Source organism: Ranitomeya variabilis, chromosome 2, assembly GCF_051348905.1.
Source record: "Ranitomeya variabilis isolate aRanVar5 chromosome 2, aRanVar5.hap1, whole genome shotgun sequence".
In the NCBI taxonomy this organism is placed as follows: Eukaryota; Metazoa; Chordata; class Amphibia; order Anura; family Dendrobatidae; genus Ranitomeya; species Ranitomeya variabilis.
The window spans coordinates 538,351,678-538,366,840 of NC_135233.1; the positions used below are offsets into that span (position 1 = coordinate 538,351,678).

The 15,163-nt window shown below is 43.3% G+C and overlaps 1 protein-coding gene across 3 annotated transcripts in view; it reads right to left on the reverse strand.

Moving 5' to 3' along the window:
• The window catches only part of EDC4 (enhancer of mRNA decapping 4), a 1,216,007-nt gene that overhangs the window by 20,389 nt on the left and 1,180,455 nt on the right, over nucleotides 1–15,163 (reverse strand). The window lies entirely within an intron of this gene.

Consider the following 15,163-nt stretch of genomic DNA (forward strand, 5'->3'; position numbering starts at 1 on the left):
CCTAGCCCTAACCCTAGCAATAACCCTAGCCATAACACTAGCCCTAACCCTAGCCCTAACCGTAGCCCTAACCCTAGCCCTAGCCCTAACCCTAGCCCTAACCCTAACCCTAACCCTAGCCCCAACCCTAGCCCCAACCCTAGCCCTAACCCTAGCCCTAACTCTAGCCCTAACTCTAGTCCTAACTCTAGCCCTAACCCTAATGGGAAAATGGAAATAAATACATTTTTTAATTTTTTTATTTTTCCCAAACTAAGGGGGTGATGAAGGGGGGTTTGATTTACTTTTATAGCAGGTTTTTTAGCGGATTTTTATGATTGGCAGCCGTCACACACTGAAAGACGCTTTTCATTGCAAAAAATATTTTTTGCGTTACCACATTTTGAGAGCTATAATTTTTCCATATTTGAGACCACAGAGTCATGTGAGATCTTGTTTTTTGCGGGATGTGTTGACGTTTTTATTGGTAACATTTTCGGACACGTGACATTTTTTGATCGCTTTTTATTCCGATTTTTGTGAGGCAGAGTGATCAAAAACCAGCTATTCATGAATTTCTTTTTGGGGAGGCGTTTATACCGTTCCGCGTTTGGTAAAATTGATAAAGCAGTTTTATTCGTCGGGTCAGTACGATTACAGCGATATCTCATTTATATCATTTTTTTTATGTTTTGGCGCTTTTATACGATAAAAACTATTTTATAGAAAAAATAATTATTTTGGCATCGCTTTATTCTCAGGACTATAACTTTTTTATTTTTTTGCTGATCATGCTGTCTGGCGGATTGTTATTTGCGGGACAAGATGACGTTTTCAGCGGTACCATGGTTATTTATATCAGTCTTTTTGATCGCGTGTTATTCCACTTTTTGTTCGGCGGTATGATAATAAAGCGTTGTTTTTTGCCTCGTTTTTTTTTTTTTCTTACGGTGTTTACTGAAGGGGTTAACTAGTGGGCCAGTTTTATAGGTCGGGTCGTTACGGACGCGGCGATACTAAATATGTGTACTTTTATTGTTTTTTTTATTTTATTTAGATAAAGAAATGTATTTATGGGAATAATATTTTTTTTTTTTTCATTATTTTGGAATATTTATTTATTTTTTTTTACACATTTGGAAATTTTTTTTTTTACTTTTTTACTTTGCCCCAGGGGGGGACAATACAGATCGGTGATCTGTCAGTTTGCATAGCACTCTGACAGATCACCGATCTGCGAGAAGTGCAGGCTGCTTCACAGTGCCTGCTCTGAGCAGGCTTCTGTGAAGCCACCTCCCTCCCTGCAGGACCCGGATCCGCGGCCATCTTGGATCCGGGTCTGGAGCAGGCAGGGAGGGAGGTAAGGCCCTCGCAGCAACGCGATCACATCGCGTTGCTGCGGGGGGCTCAGGGAAGCCCGCAGGGAGCCCCCTCCCTGCGCGATGCTTCCCTGCACCGCCGGCACATCGCGATCATGTTTGATCGCAGTGTGCCGGGGGTTAATGTGCCGGGGGCGGTCCGTGACCGCTCCTGGCACATAGTGCCGGATGTCAGCTGCGATAGGCAGCTGACACCCGGCCGCGATCGGCCGCGCTCCCCCCGTGAGCGCGGCCGATCGCGTATGACGTACTATTCCGTCCTTGGGAAGTAGGGCCCACCCCACATGGACGGAATAGTACGTCTAATGACAGAAAGGGGTTAAAGAGCATAGAGTGTGTCTTGTAAATCTACTTGCAGGAAGATATTTGCCTAATATAATGGATTAACAATGATGTTATGTTAGGATAAGCAAATAGATGTAACCTGTTAATGCTCTCAGGCTGATGGTACTTACTGTTTTAATCGTTGGTGACACAGAGGATGAGGATCCTGTTCTGTATGTTTGTGCAGATCCCCAGGCTTTTAATGTGCAGCGTCGGCTGCAGACAGATGGCCGCAGGATTATGGAGCGCCGGATACCTTGCGTTCCCTGGCCGGAGACAGCGCTGAGGTTCGCGGCAAAAAAGAGAGGCGGAGCCTAGGTGACGTCACCTAACTAGAGGGAACGGGTGCGCGGGAGGAACAGCTACGCGTTGTTTCAAGTGACGCTATCCCTCTTCATCAGGGTTGTTACAACCTGCGCCTTCTCCCGTCATTATATAGAGATAGGACTGCCCCCTGTCTGCAGCTGTAATGGAACCTGGTTGATTGCACCGAAGCCCGCAAGTTACTTGGGGCTTGTTGAAACCATTTGATGTGTGATAGTTTGCAAAGGATGATTAATTCTTTCCATTAGGCTGACAAGCCTGTGCCATATTTGGTCCTGATTGCAGTTTAAGTGTGTGTGTTTGGAGGAATAAAGGTAAGTGTCCACGTTCAGGATGGCCGGCGGTTTGGACGGAGCGGCGAACCTGCTCCGCCCCCTTTTGCAGACGCGATGATGTATTGCACACATCCGGCATCATCGCACCCCACAAATAGGGCCGTGTGTTTTACCTTGTGGCACAACAAATCACCTGCATATTGGAACACCAACAGGTCATTTATATACATAACCACAAAACTCATATACCAAATTGTTATTATTGAAGCGGGTTGTAATCACTGTTTCCACAACACATCTAATGTGAATTTAAATTTATTTAAATTAGTGGGAATCTTTGTGGTCCAAAGGAGCAATACTCAAAAGGTATCACGTTTACCACAAACAGACTCCCTGCACGGATTCCTAGCAACGCACAACAGGAATACCAATGAAGTGAGTACAACACCAAAAAATTATCCATATATACCACTTATATTGGTTCAATCCATGTTAGTTCTATTAGCGCGGTGATTATCCTTAATTATTATTATTAAGTGCAGGAATTGGCGCATCTTACAGATGCACCTTTTTTGGGGTGGCTGGTTGCAGATGTTTTTAGCTGTGGGAAGCAATAACCATGGTCCTTCACTAGGCCATTAATATCTGTCCTCACTCACTGGCTTTCCCACTGTGGGCAGGAGCCCACGCCATTTTTTCCGTGAAAAAATAATTTTATTAACCCCTTTACCCCCAAGGGTGGTTTGCACGTTAATGACCGGGCCAATTTTTACAATTCTGACCACTGTCCCTTTATGAGGTTATAACTCTGGAACGCTTGAACTGATTCTGACATTGTTTTCTCATGACATATTGTACTTCATGACAGTGATAAAATTTCTTTGATATTACCTGCGTTTATTTGTGAAAAAAATGGAAATTTGGAGAAAATGTAGAAAATTTTGCAATTTTCCAACTTTGAATTTTTATGCAATAAAATCACAGAGATATGTCACACAAAATACTTAATAAGTAAGATTTCCCACATGTCTGCTTTACATCAGCACAATTTTGGAACCAAAATTTTTTTTTGTTAGGGAGTTATAAGGGTTAAAAGTTGACCAGCAATTTCTCATTTTTACAACACCATTTTTTTTTAGGGACCACATCTCATTTGAAGTCATTTTGAGGGGTCTATATGATAGAAAATAACCAAGTGTGACACCATTCTAAAAACTGCACCCCTCAAGGTGCTCAAAACCACATTCAAGAAGTTTATTAACCCTTCAGGTGTTTCACAGGAATTTTTGGAATGTTTAAATAAAAATGAACATTTAACTTTTTTTCACAAAAAATTTACTTCAGCTCCAATTTGTTTTATTTTACCAAGGGTAACAGGAGAAAATGGACCACAAAAGTTGTTGTACAATTTGTCCTGAGTACGCCGATACCCCATATGTGGGGGTAAACCACTGTTTGGGCGCATGGTAGAGCTCGGAAGGGAAGGAGCGCCATTTGACTTTTCAATGCAAAATTGACTGGAACTGAGATGGGACGCCATGTTGCGTTTGGAGAGCCCCTGATGTGCCTAAACATTGAAACCCCCCACAAATGACACCATTTTGGAAAGTAGACCCCCTAAGGAACTTATCTAGATGTGTGGTGAGCACTTTGACCTATTAAGTGATTCACAGAAGTTTATAATGCAGAGCCGTAAAAATAAAAAATCATATCTTTTTCACAAAAATGATCTTTTCGCCCCCAATTTTTTATTTTCCCAAGGGTAAGAGAAGAAATTGGACCACAAAAGTTGTACAATTTGTCCTGAGTACGCTGATACCCCATATGTGGGGGTAATCCACTGTTTGGGCGCATGGTAGAGCTCGGAAAGGAAGGAGAGCCGTTTGACGTTTCAATGCAAAATTAACAGGAATTGAGATGGGACGCCATGTTGCGTTGTGAGTGCTTTCAACCCCCAAGTGTTTCACTACAGTTCATAATGCAGAGCCGTAAAAATAAAAAATTTTTCCACAAAAATTATTTTTTAGCCCTTAGTTTTGTATTTTTCCAAGGGTAACAGTTGAAATTAGACCCCAAAAGTTGTTGTCCAATTTGTCCTGAGTACGCTGATACCCCATATGTGGGGGGAACCACCGTTTGAGCACATGGCACAGATCGGAAGGGAGGGAGCATCATTTGGAATGCAGACTTAGATGGATTGGTCTGCAGGCGTCACATTGCGTTTGCAGAGCACCTAATGCACCTAAATAGTAGAAACCCCCCACAAGTGACCCCATATTGGAAACTAGACCCCTCAAGGAACTTATCTAGATGTGTTGTGAGAACTTTGAACCCCCCAAGTGTTTCACTACAGTTTATAACACAGAGCCGTGAAAATAAAAAATCTTTTTTTTTCCACAAAAATTATTTTATAGCTTTTAGTTTTGTATTTTCCCAATGATAACAGGAGAAATTGGACCCGAAAAGTTTTTGTCCAATGTGTCCTGAGTACGCTGATACCCCACATGTTGGGGTAAACCTCTGTTTGGGCGCACGGGAGAGCTCGGAAGGGAAGGAGCACTGTTTTACTTTTTCAACGCAGAATTGGCTGGAATTGAGATCGGACGCCATGTCGCGTTTTAGAGCCCCTGATGTGCCTAAACAGTGAAAAAACCCCAATTATAACTGAAACCATAATCCAAACACATCCCTAACCCTAATCCCAAAGGTAACACTAACCACACCCCTTAACCTGACACACCCCTAACCCTAATCCCAACCCTATTCCCAACCGTAAATGTAATCCAAACTCTAACCCTAACTTTAGCCCCAACCCTAACTGTAGCCTTAACCCTAGCCCCAACCCTAACCCTAGCCCTAACCCTAACCCTAGCCCTAACCCTATCCCCAACCCTAATGGGAAAATGGAAATAAATACAATTTTTTAATTTTTCGCTAACTAAGGGGGTGATGAAGGGGGGTTCGATTTACTTTTATAACGGGTTTTTTAGCGGATTTTTATGATTGGCAGCCGTCACACACTGAAAGATGCTTTTTATTGCAAAAAATATTTTTTGCGTTACCACATTTTGAGAGCTATAATTATTCCAGATTTTGGTCCACAGAGTCATGTGAGATCTTGGTTTTTGCGGGACGAGTTGACATTTTTATTGGTAACATTTTCGGGCACGTGACATTTTTTGATCGCTTTTTATTCCGATTTTTGTGAGGCAGAATGACCAAAAACCAGCTATTCATGAATTTCTTTTGGGGGAGGCGTTTATACCGTTCCACGTTTGGTAAAATGGATAAAGCAGTTTTATTCTTCGGGTCAGTACGATTACAGCGATATCTCATTTATATCATTTTTTTATGTTTTGGCGCTTTTATACGATAAAAACTATTTTATAGAAAAAATAATTATTTTTGCATCGCTTTATTCGGAGGACTATAACTTTTTTATTTTTTCTTTGATGATGCTGTATGGCGGCTCGTTTTTTGCGGGACAAGATGACGTTTTCAGAGGTACCATGGTTATTTATATCCGTCTTTTTGATCGCGTGTTATTCTACTTTTAATTTCGCGGTATGATAATAAAGCGTTGTTTTTTGCCTCTTTTTTTTTTACGGTGCTCACTGAAGGGGTTAATTAGCGGGACAGTTTTATAGGTCGGGTCGCTACGGACGCGGCGATACTAAATATGTGTACTTTTATTGTTTTTTTTTTATTTAGATAAAGAAATGTATTTATAGGAACAATATATATATTTTTTTTTTTGCATTTTTTTTTTGGAATTGTTGTTTTGTTTTTTTTTTTACACTTGTGAAATTTTTTTTTTACATTTCTACTTTGTCCCAGGGGGGACATCACAGATCGCTGATCTGACAGTTTGCACAGCACTCTGTCAGATCGGCGATCTGATGTGCAGGGCTGCAGGCTTACCAAGCGCTTGCTCTGAGCAGGCACTCGGTAAGCCACCTCCCTCCCGGATGCCGCGGCCATCTTGGATCTGGGCCTGCTGCAGGGAGGAGAGGTAAGAGACCCTCGGAGCAACGCGATCACATCGCGTTGCTCCGGGGGTCTCAGGGAAGCCCCCTCCCTGCGCGATGCTTCCCTGTACCGCCGGCACACCGCGATCATGCTTGATCCGTGATCGCTCCTGGCACATAGTGCCGGATGTCAGCTGCGATAGGCAGCTGACACCCAGCTGCGATCGGCCGCGCTCCCCCCGTGAACGCAGCCGATCGCGCTGGACGTACTATCCCGTCGGTGGTCATATGGGCCCACCCCACCTAGACGGGATAGTACGTCCAATGTCAGAAAGGGATTAAATACATACAGGTCCCAAATTTTACACACACATACTACTAACAGTATTAGACACAGACACATATCAACCTAACTGTTCTGCAATGGTTACTGTATGTAAACCACGTCTCCTATCCTGCCGGCTTCTGCAATTATTTTGCAGAAGCTAACAAAAGAATTATCGGCTATTCTGCTATCTCGCTATGAAATATATATACACATATATATGTCACTAACACACACACAGATATATATATGTATATATATATATATATATATATATATATATATATATATATATATATATATACATACACTAGATGGTAGCCCGATTCTAACGCATCGGGTATTCTAGAATATATATGTAGTTTATTTATGAAGATTTTAGAATAATACATTGAGAACACAGGATTCGGCCAGCTGGGCGCGACCAATTAACGAAGCATGGTATAAATCCCGTGCCAATTCATGGCCGGACTGCGCCTGTCGCTGATTGATCGCGGCCGGCCATGTAGTATATAGCACAGCCACGTAGTATATTGCCCAGCCCTCGTAGTATATTGCCCAGCCCACGTAGTATATTGCCCAGCCCACTTAGTATATTGCCCAGCCCACTTAGTATATTGCCCAGCCCACTTAGTATATTGCCCAGCCCACTTAGTATATTGCCCAGCCCACGTAGTATATTACCCAGCCCACGTAGTATATTGCCCAGCCCACGTAGTATATTGCACAGCCCACGTAGTATATTGCACACCACGTAGCATATTGCAGACCATGTAGCATATTGCACGGCCCACGTAGCATATTGCACGGCCCACGTAGCATATTGCACGGCCCACGTAGCATATTGCACGGCCCACGTAGCATATTGCACGGCCCACGTAGCATATTGCACGGCCCATGTAGCATATTGCACGGCCCACATAGTATATTGCACGGCCCACGTAGTATATTGCATGGCCCACGTAGTATATTGCACAGCCACGTAGTATATTGCACAGCCCATGTAGTATATTGCCCAGCCCACGTAGCATATTGCACAGCCACGTAGAATATAGCACAGTCACGCAGTATATTACACAGCCCACGTAGTATATAGCACAGCCCACGTAGTATTTAGCAATGTGGGCATCATATCCCTGTTAAAAAAAGAATTAAAATAAAAATAGTTCTATACTCACCTTACGTTGGCCCCCGGATCCAAGCGAGGCCTTTACCGATGCTCCTTGCGACGCTCCGGTCCCAAGAGTACATTGCGGTCTCGCGAGATGATGACGTAGCGGTCTCGCGAGACCGCTACGTTATCATCTCGCGAGATTGCAATGCATGGAGCGGTCACCAGAGCATCGCGAGGAGCGGGAAAGGCCTGTTCCTGATCCGAGGGGCCGATGGAGGGTGAGTATATAACTATTTTTTATTTTTTTTACTATTTTTAACATTAGATCTTTTTACTATTGATGCTGCATAGGCAGCATCAATAGTAAAAAGTTGGTCACACAGGGTTAATAGCGGTCCGTTAACGCTGCCATTAACCCTGTGTGAGCGCTGACTGGAGGGGAGTATGGAGCAGGCACTGACGGCTGGGAGGGACTAATTCTCGGCCGGACTGTGCCCGTCGCCTGGCGGCCGCGACCAGTCAGCGACGCGGGATTTCCAGGACAGACAGACAGACGGAAGTGACCCTTAGACAATTAGATACTAGATATATATTTATATATGTATTCTATGTGTATATATCTATTCTATTCTTAACATGTCAGTGTGATTTCACTGTACGCCGGACATGAATTGTCAGCTTTTAAAAGGACACTGGTGTGTAAAAATCAGACAGCACGTGCATGGTGTGAGTGCTGTGTGATTTTTTTTTCTTGCACCCATTGACTTACATTGTCAAGTCTCGTCCAAGAATCGCAGCATGCGGCGATTTTTTTCTTAGTCCGATTTCGGCTGAGAAAAAATTCGCACTTGAGATGACACCTATTGAATAACATTGGTCCGAGTGCAATCCAATTTCTTATCAGATTGCACTCGGCTATTTTTCTCGCAAGTGAGTATGAGCCCTAATGAGTACAATGGCGCCAACCTGACAGTGTCTGTAGTTTACTTAGCAAAATCCTGCTAACAGGTTCGCTATAAACTAAACATCACAAAAGATTAAGTATTGCTTGACACTGTTGTCTCTGTGTAGTCAGTATTATCAAGAAACTTTGAGTCTGTAACTTTAGAATTTTGAATGTGTAGTCTCTTATGCCAATAAGGACTCCTTTTCACATACGTGTTCAATGGTTTTCATGGAATGCACATTAAACCACTATAAATTTATTGAGATGTTCACATTTATTTTTTTGCATCACAAATCACAATCATACATATAAGGCCGGCGTCACACTGGCGTATTGCATCCGATGCGAGATCATCGGATGCGAAATGCTAACGACACTCGGCTCCTGCTCGCAGCAGAGCAGGAGCCGAGTGTCATGCGTCTGTGCTCCGATTCTCTCGCACAGGGAGGATCGGAGCACAGCTGCGGAGGAGGCGGAGAAATGAATTTCTCCATCTCCTCCATTGCTGGGGTCCGCTTCTAACGCACAGCACTCGGATGATATCCGAGTGGTGTGCGCTGTCTCACTCGCACCCATAGGCTTATATGGGTGCAAGTGAGCCGAGAGTTTTCCTCGATCCGAGACAATCGAAGCATGCCCCATAGCTGAACATTGGTCCGAGTGCAATGCGATTTTTTATTGCATTGCACTCGGCCGTTTAAAATGCCAGTGTGACGCCGGCCTAAGTCTATCTGTCGGTGAAAATCATGGACAGCATTTGAATGGTTTGTGATTTCACATTGTAATGCAAACCTTAATTTTTATGTATATATATATATATATATATATATATATATATATATATATATATATATATATATATATATATATATATATATATATATATATATAAATATAATCTACCTATATCTATCTATATATGTATATATACACTCACCGGCCACTTTATTAGGTACACCATGCTAGTAACGGGTTGGACCCCCTTTTGCCTTCAGAACTGCCTCAATTCTTCGTGGCATAGATTCAACAAGGTGCTGGAAGCATTCCTCAGAGATTTTGGTCCATATTGACATGATGGCATCACACAGTTGCCGCAGATTTGTCGGCTGCACATCCCAAAGATGCTCCATACAAGGCAGGATGGATCCATGCTTTTATGTTGTTTACGCCAAATTCTGACCTTACCATCCGAATGTCGCAGCAGAAATCGAGACTCATCAGACCAAGCAACGTTTTTCCAATCTTCTACTGTCCAATTTCGATGAGCTTGTACAAATTGTAGCCTCAGTTTCCTTCTTTCGTTCTTAGCTGAAAGGAGTGGTACCCGGTGTGGTCTTCTGCTGCTGTAGCCCATCTGCCTCAAAGTTCGACGCACTGTGCGTTCAGAGATGCTCTTAGGCCTACCTTGGTTGTAACGGGTGGCGATTTGAGTCACTGTTGCCTTTCTATCAGCTCGAACCAGTCTGCCCATTCTCCTCTGACCTCTGGCATCAACAAGGCATTTCCGCCCACAGAACTGCCGCTCACTGGATTTTTTTTCTTTTTCGGACCATTCTCTGTAAACCCTAGAGATGGTTGTGCGTGAAAATCCCAGTAGATCAGCAGTTTCTGAAATACTCAGACCAGCCCTTCTGGCACCAACAACCATGCCACGTTCAAAGGCACTCAAATCACCTTTCTTCCCCATACTGATGCTCGGTTTGAACTGCAGGAGATTGTCTTGACCATGTCTACATGCCTAAATGCACTGAGTTGCCGCCATGTGATTGGCTGATTAGAAATTAAGTGTTAACAAGAAGTTGGACAGGTGTACCTAATAAAGTGGCCAGTGAGTGTATGTATGTATGTATATAATTGTCTAAGGGGTACTTCCGTCTGTCTTTCCGTCTGTCTTTCACGGAAATCCCGCGTCGGTGATTGGTCTCGCCAGCTGCCTGTCCTGACTGCCGCGACCAATCAGCGACGGGCACAGTCAGGCCGAGAATTTGTCCCTCCCTACTTCCGTCCAGTCGGCGCCCGCTCCATACTTCCATCCAGTCACTGCTCACACAGGGTTAATGCCAGCGTTAACGGACCCCGTTATGCCGCGGGTAATGCACTCCGTTAACTCTGCTATTAACCCTGTGTGTCCCCAACTTTTTACTATTGATGCTGCCTATGCAACATCAATAGTAAAAAGATCTAATGTTAAAAATAATAAAAAAACAAAAAACCTGCTATTCTCACCTTCCGTCATCCGACGATGCGCTCGCGCCTGCCGCCAGCTTCCGTTCCCAGAGATGCATTGCAAAATTACCCAGAAGACTTAGCGGTTTCGCAATGCATCCTGGTAACGAAAGATGGCGGCAGCCGCGCGCGCATCGGCACAGCTTCACTGGATGCCGGCGGGTGAGTATAGAACTATTTTTCATTTTAATTACATGTTGAGTGGCCGGGCCCGGGCGTAGTGATCTATGTGTACGGTGGCCCCAGCTGTGTGGAGTAGTCGTGTATCATATGAAGCTGTATGGGACTATTTACTTCTATGGCCAGTGTTAGCTACTATGTGGGCTGTGCTATATATTACATGGCCAGTGTTATATACTACGTGGCCTGTATATACTGCATGGCTGCTATATACTGCATGGACTGTGTTATATACTACGTGGGCTGTGTAATTTACTGTGTGGCTTGTATTAACGCATCGGGTATTCTACAATATGTATGTATATATATAGCAGCCACATAGTATATAGCACAGGCCACACAGTACTCCTATATACTACGTGGCCTGTGCTATATACTATGTGGCTGCTATATACATACATACATATTCTAGAATACCTGATGCGTTAGAATCGGGCCACCATCTAGTATATATATATATATATATATATATATATATATATATATATATAATCTAAAAACACTAACAAATACAGCAACTGTCCGTGTTGTTACATATGGAAAATAATCACTTTCCAGCATGATAGGAATGTGAACCCCTTCACAGCCTTTGACATACCTACAAGTCATGGTCGAGAAGGGGTTACTAACATGCAGTTACGTCATGACAATCATGCAGCCACCGTAACTGAAGGCACAGTGATCACATGTAGATGCCTGCTATTTCTGACTGCAGGGCACAGAGACTCATCGCCACAGGGGGTTTTGCCCCTTACTGCAACTATGATAGCTGTGATTGGCTGGTTAGTTCTTATTAGCCAATCACAGCGATGTTTCAGCAAATGGATAGATGGATTCCGTTCACTCTAGAATACTGTGGTAGGATACTGGTAGAGGAGTACATGGTCAAGTAAATGACTGCAAAATGCACAAGTCCTGTGGCTGCAAAATAACCCAAATCATCATTCCTCCACAACTCTAGCACCATTACATACAGCAGTGCCATATTGGGCTTCATGATAGTGGTAAAGTTAGGTTGATATTTTTTGCATTTATTTGTGAAAAAAACAGAAATTTGGTGAAAATTTTGAAAATTACGCAATTTTCAAATTTAGAATTTTTATTCTGTTAAACCAGAGAGTTTTGTGACACAAAAAGAGTTAAAAAACAACATTTCCCACATGCCTACTTTACATCAGCACAATTTTGGAAACAACATTTTTTTTGCTAGGAAGTTATAAGGGTTAAAATTTGACTAACGATTTCTCATTTTTACAACAAAATTTACAAAACCATTTTTTTTTAGGGACCACCTCATGTCAGTTTGAGGGGTCAATATGGCTGAAAATACCCCAAAGTGACACCATTCTAAAAACTGCACCCCTCAAGGTGCTCAAAACCACATTCAATAAGTTATTAACCCTTCAGGTGCTTCACAGCAGCAGAAGCAACATGGAATGAAAAAATGAACATTTAACTTTTTAGTTACAAAAATGATCTATTAACAACAATTGTTTTATTTTCCCAAGGGTAAAAGGAGAAACTGGACCTCGAAAGTTGTTGTCCAATTTGTCCTGAGTACGCCGATACCCCATATGTGGGGGGAACCACTGTTTGGGCGCACGACAGGGCTCAGAAGGGAAGGAGCGCCATTTGACTTTTTGAATGAAAAATTAACTCCAATCTTTAGCGGACACCATGTCGTGTTTGGAGAGCCCCTGTGTGCCTAAGGATTTGAGCTCCCCGACAAGTGACCCCATTTTGGAAACTAGACCCCCCAAGGAACATATATAGATGCATAGTGAGTACTTTAAACCCTCAGGAGCTTCACAAATTGATCCGTAATAAGGAAAAAGTACTTTTTTCACACAAATTTTCTTTTAGCCTCAATTATTTCATTTTCACATGGGCAACAGGACAGGATAAAATGGATCCTAAAATTTTTTTGGCAATTTCTCCTGAGTACACCGATAGCTCACATGTGGGGGTAAAGCACTGTTTGGACACACGGCAAGGCTCGGAATGGAAGGAGCGCCATTTGACTTTTTGAATGAAAATTTGGCTCCAATCTTTAGCGGACAGCATGTCGCGTTTGGAGAGCCCATGTGCCTAAACTTTAGAGCTCCCCCACAAGTGACCCCCATTTTGGAAACTAGACCACTAAAGGAACTTATCTAGATGCATAGTGAGTACTTTAAACCCTCAGGTGCTTCACAAATTGAAAGTACTTTTTTTCACACAAATTTTCTTTTAGCCTCAAATATTTCATTTTCACATGGGCAACAGGATAAAATGGACCCTAAAATTTGTTGGGCAATTTCTCCTGAGTACACCGATACCTCATATGTGGGGGTAAACCACTGATTGGGCGCACGGCAGGGCTCGGAAGGGAAGGGGCACCATTTGACTTTTTGAATGGAAAATTAGCTCCAATCGTTAGCGGACACCATGTCGCGTTTGGAGAGCCCCTGTGTGCCTAAACATTGCAGCTCCCCACAAGTGACCCCATTTGGGAAACTAGACCCCCCCAAGGAACTAATCTAGACGTGTGGTGAGCACTTTGAAGCGCCATTTGCTTCACAGAGGTTTATAACGCAGAGCCGTGAAAATAAAAAAAAATATTTTTTTTCCTCAAAAAAATGATTTTTTTAGCCCGCTATTTTTTTTTCACAATGGTAACAGGAGAAATTAGACCCCAAAAGTTGTTGTCCAGTTTGTCCTGAGTATGCTGGTACCCCATATGTGGGGGTAAACCATTGTTTTGGCACACGTCAGGGCTCGGAAGGGAAGTAGTGACGTTTTGAAATGCACTTTGATGGAATTGTCTGCGGGTGTCACGTTGCATTTGCAGAGCCCCTGATGTGCCTAAACAGTAGAAACCCCCCACATGTGACCCCATATTGGAAACTAGGCCCTCCAAGGAACTTTTGCAGAGATGTGTCGAGCACTTTGAACCCCCAAGTGCTTCACAGAAGTTTATAACGCCGAGCCGTAAAAATAAAAAATCATTTTTCCTCAAATTATTTTTTAGCCCGCAATTTTTTTATTTTCACAAGGGTAACATGAGAAAATGGACCCCAAAAGTTGTTGTCCAGTTTGTCCTGAGTATGCTGGTACCCCATATGTGGGGGTAAACCAATATTTGGGCACACATCGGGGCTCGGAAGGGAGGGAGCACTATTTGACTTTTTGAACGCAAGATTGGCTGGAATCAATGGTGGCGCCATGTCGTTTTTGGAGACCCCCTGATGTGCAAAAACAGTGGAAACCACTCAATTCTAACTCCAACACTAACCCCAACACATCCTTAATCCCAACCCTAACCATAACCCTAACCCCAACACACCCCTAACCCCAACATACCCCTAACCCTAATCCCAACCCTATCCACAACACACCCCTAACCCTAATTCCAACCCTAACCCTAATTCCAACCCTAAGGCTATGTGCCCACGTTGCGGATTTGTGTGCGGATTTTTCCACACCGTTTTTTAAAAATCCGCAGGTAAAACGCACTGCATTTTACCTGCGGATTTACCTCAGATTTCCAGTGTTTTTTGTCCGGATTTCACCTGCAGATTCTTACACAGGAACAGGTCTAAAACGCTGCGGAATCCATACAAAGAATTGACATGCTGCGGAAAATACAGAGCGGTATCTTCCGCACCATGGGCACAGTGGATTTGGTTTTCAATAGGTTTACATGGTGCTGTAAACGTGATGGAAAACTGTTACGAATCCGCACCGTGTGCACATAGCCTAATTCGAACCCTAATTCGAACCCTAATTGCAACCCTAACCCTAATTCTAACCCTAACCCTAGTGGAAAAATAAAAATATTTTCTTTATTTTATTATGTTCCCTACCTATGGGGGTGATAAAGGGGGATTTATTTACTATTTTTAGGTTCTATCACAGTGATCAAAATGTACATGGAATGAATCTGCCGTCTGGCAGATTCGGCGGGCGCACTGCGTCCGCCATTTTGGAAGATGGATGCCCCCATAGGAGAAGACGGAGGGACACCGGGACTCGGTAAATATGGGGGGTGGGATTGGACAGCGGGAGGGTGGAGGGGAGGACAGGGAGGTGGAAGGGAAAGGAGGGCAGAGGAGGACAGAACGGAGGGGAGGAAAGGCTGACG